Here is a 6,000-nt window from a genome sequence, read left to right as displayed (position 1 = left end):
ATAATTTGAATAGTAACCAAGTCACGTGCCCATTTCTACCAATATATCTTGGTTACTAATTTACTCTTTATCTTTTTCTAATTTTAAGAACTCTAGGGAAAAAAATATAAAGTAAATTAAACTGAGATTAAAGTTAATTTATATTAATTTATATCAGCCAGTCAATCACATAGCAAAGAATTGTCGAAGACGATTAACATTGAAATTAATATTTAAAAATTCTCAGCTCTGCGATTATTCAATTATTTCTTTACCGTACAAGTCCCCTTGCCACTTACATTTTTCCGTATGCGGTGGCCGTTAGATATTTCACGGCGGTAATAAACCGGCGCTTCTCGACGTTTGAACGGCGCGCTGTTTACGTACGCGGTCGCGTCTTGTTTACGTTCGCGAGGAGCGCGGCAGAGTCGCTCCGCACATCGCGCGCTTCGCGTCGCACCGCGAGGCTCGACACGGCGTGGCTCGGGGGAAAAAAGCACTGTCGTTCAAATAATCACAACAGTTGCAAATATCGCCGATTGTCGTCCCGCACGATCGATCGAGTCTCACTTATCACGGGCGATTTTTCGGTAAGGTGAAAAGTTTGTGAGAATTTTCAGGGGAGAAAAAGATATTAAGATTTAGACACACACACATATACACTTTCTGTAAAACGTAACAGAGTAAAGTTTCGACACATTGGATTGGGCGACCGTTACCGCAACTGATTGAATCGAGTACGTGATTGGTCGAAACTTTACTGTTACGTTTTACGGAGTGTATGTGTGCGTGAGACCAGCTTACAGACAGTTTATCCCATAGATCCCTCGTGATTATAACAACTAAATTTGGAAGAAAGTTCCCTAAATCCCAAGCAATTTTGTGTCGAGTGCTTTAATTGAACTTTCCATCAATCGAAACATTTCGCGATTCGTCCGTTATCTTCAGATTTAGAGCTATATATGTGCTTGGAAGTCAAGAGTTAATCGGTTCGAGCCGGCATCTTAACCTTAGCTCAATTCGCGTCGCGTCGCGCGGAATTGGAGTGAAGTTGGCGTACGTGAAGTTGTCGCCGGTCGCCGCGTCGAAACTTGCGATTATCGTTAACGAAACGCCACGATGACTCGGCAGAAGGGGAAACGGTCGCGACACGTTTAATCGGGAGACACGGCCTGCGCAATTAGTCCTGCATTTCGGTAATTAGCGGGCGCGTGTGAGATCGTGTGTGTGAGTGCCATGGAGAAGCAACCGCAAAGGATTCTGAGAGGAGGAGCCGGCCCGGAAGGCGTCGAGTGTCGGCGGAGCAACCGGAGGGTGAGTAACCTATTATTTACTTGTTATTTATGATGTTTACGTATCATTTACTAGCGCGATACTAATTATTTGTATCGTGTCGCGTACCTCGTCGATTGTTTATATTATCGCATAATACGAAATAAACGAAGATCTCGTACACGTACATACATACACACACAACACACACACACCACACACACATCGCGCGCGCGCGCGCGCGCACACACCACACATAGCACACATCGATACTCTTACAGTTAGTTTTTGGAAAAGAATATTTGTTAAACAATAGCTATGAGTAAAATTCTGAAAACATAAACGTAAACTAGATAGCAGAATTGTGTAGATTTGGAATTGTGTAGAGTAGATTTTAAGATTACGCCTACATGGATTATTTATGGTTATGTTTGCACATACTTTTTTTCATTTAAATAATTCAAACAGTGTAAATTATTATGAATTGGATAACATAATCTGAGGAAGTAATTACGTTATAAAATTTTTAATACTTGATTTTACTATTAATAAATAAAAAATACTGTTTACTGAGTTCATTTATGCCAGATAAAGTCAGAAAAATTTTATATTTAGTATATTCTTGTTTAAATATTTAATGAATTTTTCAGCGACATTGGTGACATAAAGAATCGCGAAAAACAATTCCAATTTTTTAATTCATCTTCCGTGATGATCAACTCACTGTCTCATTGTTCAAAAATTCCAGATTATTTACTTGAGGGAATTAATTGACAATCTTTTTTTAAATATTCGTAGAAAAAATAAAGTCAATTAGGTAGTCGTTGTCTAATAAAGTGTTAATTGCGTTAAAATTTTTCTCGTGGAACTCCAGATATATGTGAGAAGAAAAGTACTCTGTTCATTAAACTTAAAATCGAACCTTTCTTCTGTGATAAAAGATGTTTGGAAAAGAAATTTAAATATCGAAATTTAAGATCTGAACATGTAGGGAACCAATCAAGATTAGACGTCTTTTTTTTATCAAAGTTAGATCTAGTTAAGAAGTTTAAAGACTCTCCACCTCGATCGTAAACTTTAATCTTGATAGAAAAAGTTGGAAGTCTCGATAAAAGCATCTAACAGATTTTTCCAAGCCACAAATGTAATATCATCGTATCCGATATAGTCTGGTAAAAATTGACAGGTATTAATGACACAATTCTAAATTTGATATTACCACATCTGTAATAATAAGAGAGTGAGAGATCAGATACCATATTAGGTAACCCAACATTTATTGATGAAATCTTTTATTAAAGGAGAAAAAAGTTGAAGAATCCAATGACGCTGAGAAATTATGTTTTCGTGTAAAGATATATAATTTTTTAAATCCGAATTTATTTATAAATTAAAAATGGAATGTCCAACAAAATATTAATAAAACGAAATAGTTTCATCAAATATCTATTTAAATATGTGAATATGAATGAAGTATATTAAAATTTATTTTAATCAAACATTGATAAAACAGAATTATTTATTAAATGTGTTAATGTCATTAAATGTATGTAGAACAATTATAAAATTTTAAGACTTTTCCTCAAATCGAAACTGTAAATATGAACAAATTAAATGCGTGCAAAAATATTTTTCAACGTGTTAACTATTTGGACATTGTTATAAAAGATATATTTACATTTTGCAGATTAACGTTACGTCGTCTGTATTTAACTCCGCTGCTGCGCATCGTATCGGTGAGTGCTAAATTATTTTTTTACGTAAGGTAGTGGATCTGTGAGAAAAGAAGATAGTAAAGATAAATAAATAATATAGATTCATTGTCGCAAAATGGTTAGACTATATTAGATTAGCACTTGTTATTATATAAAGTGATATAAAGTAGGACGAATTATAACGTTTTGATAAAATATTTAATTTGTCAAAGTAAAAGAATGATAAAACTATTATTCTTTTAGATATCATTATTTTTCGATATGTATATAATTACATCGATTATTCAGTATCGGATACATGTAAGTCAAATTGTGTAAGTTAGATTCTTAAAGCAATTGTTCCAACTTTGTTGTTTATCTTAAACATACAAAGGGAAAGTGCGTCCTTTCGTACTTGTATCATTTTCATGTGGTATCTGAATCCCTTTCGAGGTAGTAGCAAGATCTTGTCTTGCATAGTCTCGTTTACTGGGATTAGCTACAGAATACTTTGTCAGTGACGGCTTCTGAATTCACCTCCCTTGCGAAGAGCAAACTACTTAAGAGCGAGACGTCCTGAGACGTTTATTTGCCGAGTAAATACGAGCTGGCAGCCGTCGGGGTTATCGAAGGACCGAAACGTAATCCTCCGTGCTTGATAATCGCCGACATATCCTCGTACGATATCGCATACCGTACCACCCTCTGTGAAACCTGTTACACGATTTTGTCTAATCGCCGGTATAAATACACCGTATCCTCCAGCAGCTTCTCGCGTTACGTTATCGATTATTTGTGGGTAAACGCAGCATTAAAATTGTAAAAGCTCCGAGGAAGTAATTTGACTTAATATAAAAGATACCGGGATATTAACGAAACAATAATAGCTTTATAATAAGAGCACGTACTAATCAGATTTTGAATTGAATGCTAATCTTATTTGATGTGTCTCAATTAAAGATTAACTTGAGATTAATTTGATATCATTGTATCTTTTATTTTTTATAATAATACTTTTAAATTTTACACATAATTATTTCTGTTTTTACATAATTTTCTTTTTGTAAATTCAATCTTGTAGTTATTAGAACCGCAAAAACGTTTATTACAATATTTATTTAATCTTGATTTGATAGAATATAACTGAGAGAATAATTTTTAGGAGTTTTTATTTTAATTAATATATGTAATGAGAGTAAATATACATATAAGCGAAGAGATTACGCGAAAACGAATGACATTGCAAGCTGCGACGACGCGCAACATTTTAACAAAGCGTTTTGACTCAGAGTCGCATTTGCTGTCTCCTCTAGGGCTTGACAACGGATTCGCAACTAATTGTTGTGCGATTCTGTACAAATGACTCGGTACGTTTTCTTACATTGTGCCTTCCGTAAATTCTGTCCTCGTACAAAACTTTACCGTACCTCACTTTGTCGTTCCTAATCTAACAAAGCATTGCGTGCAAGACAATAATTCATGTAATCTTTTAGACCATTCGCTTCAGACTACGTAGATACAGATCCATTTTCCCTATTGCCGACACGAAAATCCTTTTTAAATGTAATTAAATTAATTTATCATATTGCGTTATGATTACTCTTTACAATTCCTGGTTCTTTCGTGTTGCCATCAAAAAGATTTTATACTGATCTCATTACCAAAGAACTGTCGATTTAATTAGGAAATTAAATACATGTAAAATAATTTATCAAATACAATATCTACAAATATGGAAAGAATGGCTTAGCTGAAGTATCTAAAAATTTTGAGTCTAACAAAGTCCAACAAAATCATTTTCAGAAATCATTTTTCTGCCTCTATATAGTTGAATTCTTCGATGCTTTAACAAAACCGTCTTTTTCGTGTAGAAAACAAATTAAATTTTGATTAACATGATTGAAACACGTTGCAGAAGATTGAATTGCCGAGACATCGGTTATTCCATTAGCCACAGAATATGCATCCTTGCCTCATCGTTTAAGGATTAATTAGACCAATTAATAGCCGAGGCAAGTGCGTAACGATCTAGATTTTAATTGCCAAAGTTATTCAGTTGCATTCGCATTTTAATGGCATATTTTTTTGGCCGGCGACAGTCGAGTTGCACGGCAATATCGAATGACTTTAATATCTGTCAAGCTCGTCCTCGGGCACGATATTGCATACTACTACATGTTTACGTAATATGCTATCGTCTTCATTGCAGCAAACAGACGAGTGCCGTACGCGCGCGTAAATTTCCGAAATGTACCTCGCAGCATAACTACTGGTACAGGCCGTTTAATTAGAAATGTTAATTAATAGAGTAGGGCAATCATGCTCACTTGTGCTAATTGTGAAGTCTCAGTAACGGCACGTAAAAGTTTCTGCTGAATATTTTCTCTTAACTTTCATCTTTTATATTTTATTTTTTCGTATTTTTTTAAACATAATGCAAATTAACTGATATACGTATATTATATATATATATATATATATATATATATATATATATGTATTATGTAAAAAACAATTTTCCATTTTTTTTAAGGAGTAATGTGCAAGAAAAGTTCTTAACGTTTTCAAGTATTCAAAATGTTCAGAAATAATTTTTGCATTGTTTTACATAATACATATATAAATAAATCCATCTTGATTAAATATGTATATTTTTTTACAATACAAAAAATATTTTAATTGAAACAAAATTATGTAACGCTTCTGTTGAGGTTTTTAAAAAAATTTTATAGACTTTGAAAGTTCTATTGCGCAAAGAATTATAATTTAAACAGCCCAGTTTAACTTTCTCCTGCAAAGAAACGAGCGGCTTATCTTGAAAGCCCTTGTAAGTCCAATTTTGAAACATTATAAATTTCAATGAGACGCAGATTTCAAATGCTGCGGAGTATTGATTTTAAGAGCAGTTTAAAAACTAGATTTGCAATACTTTTAAAATAGATGACACAGATGTATGTAATATTAACTAGCTGCATGACGTTTGTATGAAACACGAACTTGGATTAAGTTAAAGTCGTACGTATTTTTATCTATATATATGTGTATGTCGACAGAT

General features: G+C 33.7%; 1 protein-coding gene across 4 annotated transcripts in view; it reads left to right on the top strand.

The window, feature by feature from the left end:
- The first annotated feature begins 404 nt into the window (after nt 1–404).
- The window catches only part of LOC105830738 (octopamine receptor Oamb), a 121,077-nt gene continuing 115,481 nt past the window's right edge, over nt 405–6,000 (top strand). For 3 of the 4 annotated variants that reach the window (XM_036283594.1, XM_036283589.1, XM_036283591.1), the window contains exons 1-2: nt 405–1,293; nt 2,939–2,987. The gene's annotated coding sequence lies outside the window, so the exon portion shown is untranslated. The remainder of the gene's footprint in view (nt 1,294–2,938; nt 2,988–6,000) is intronic. The other variant, XM_036283601.1, reaches the window with a different exon arrangement.

The sequence above is a fragment of the Monomorium pharaonis genome, chromosome 1, assembly GCF_013373865.1.
Source record: "Monomorium pharaonis isolate MP-MQ-018 chromosome 1, ASM1337386v2, whole genome shotgun sequence".
Classification (NCBI taxonomy): Eukaryota; Metazoa; Arthropoda; class Insecta; order Hymenoptera; family Formicidae; genus Monomorium; species Monomorium pharaonis.
The sequence above is the reverse complement of the archived record's forward strand: the minus strand, read 5'-3'. Positions and strand labels throughout refer to the sequence as shown.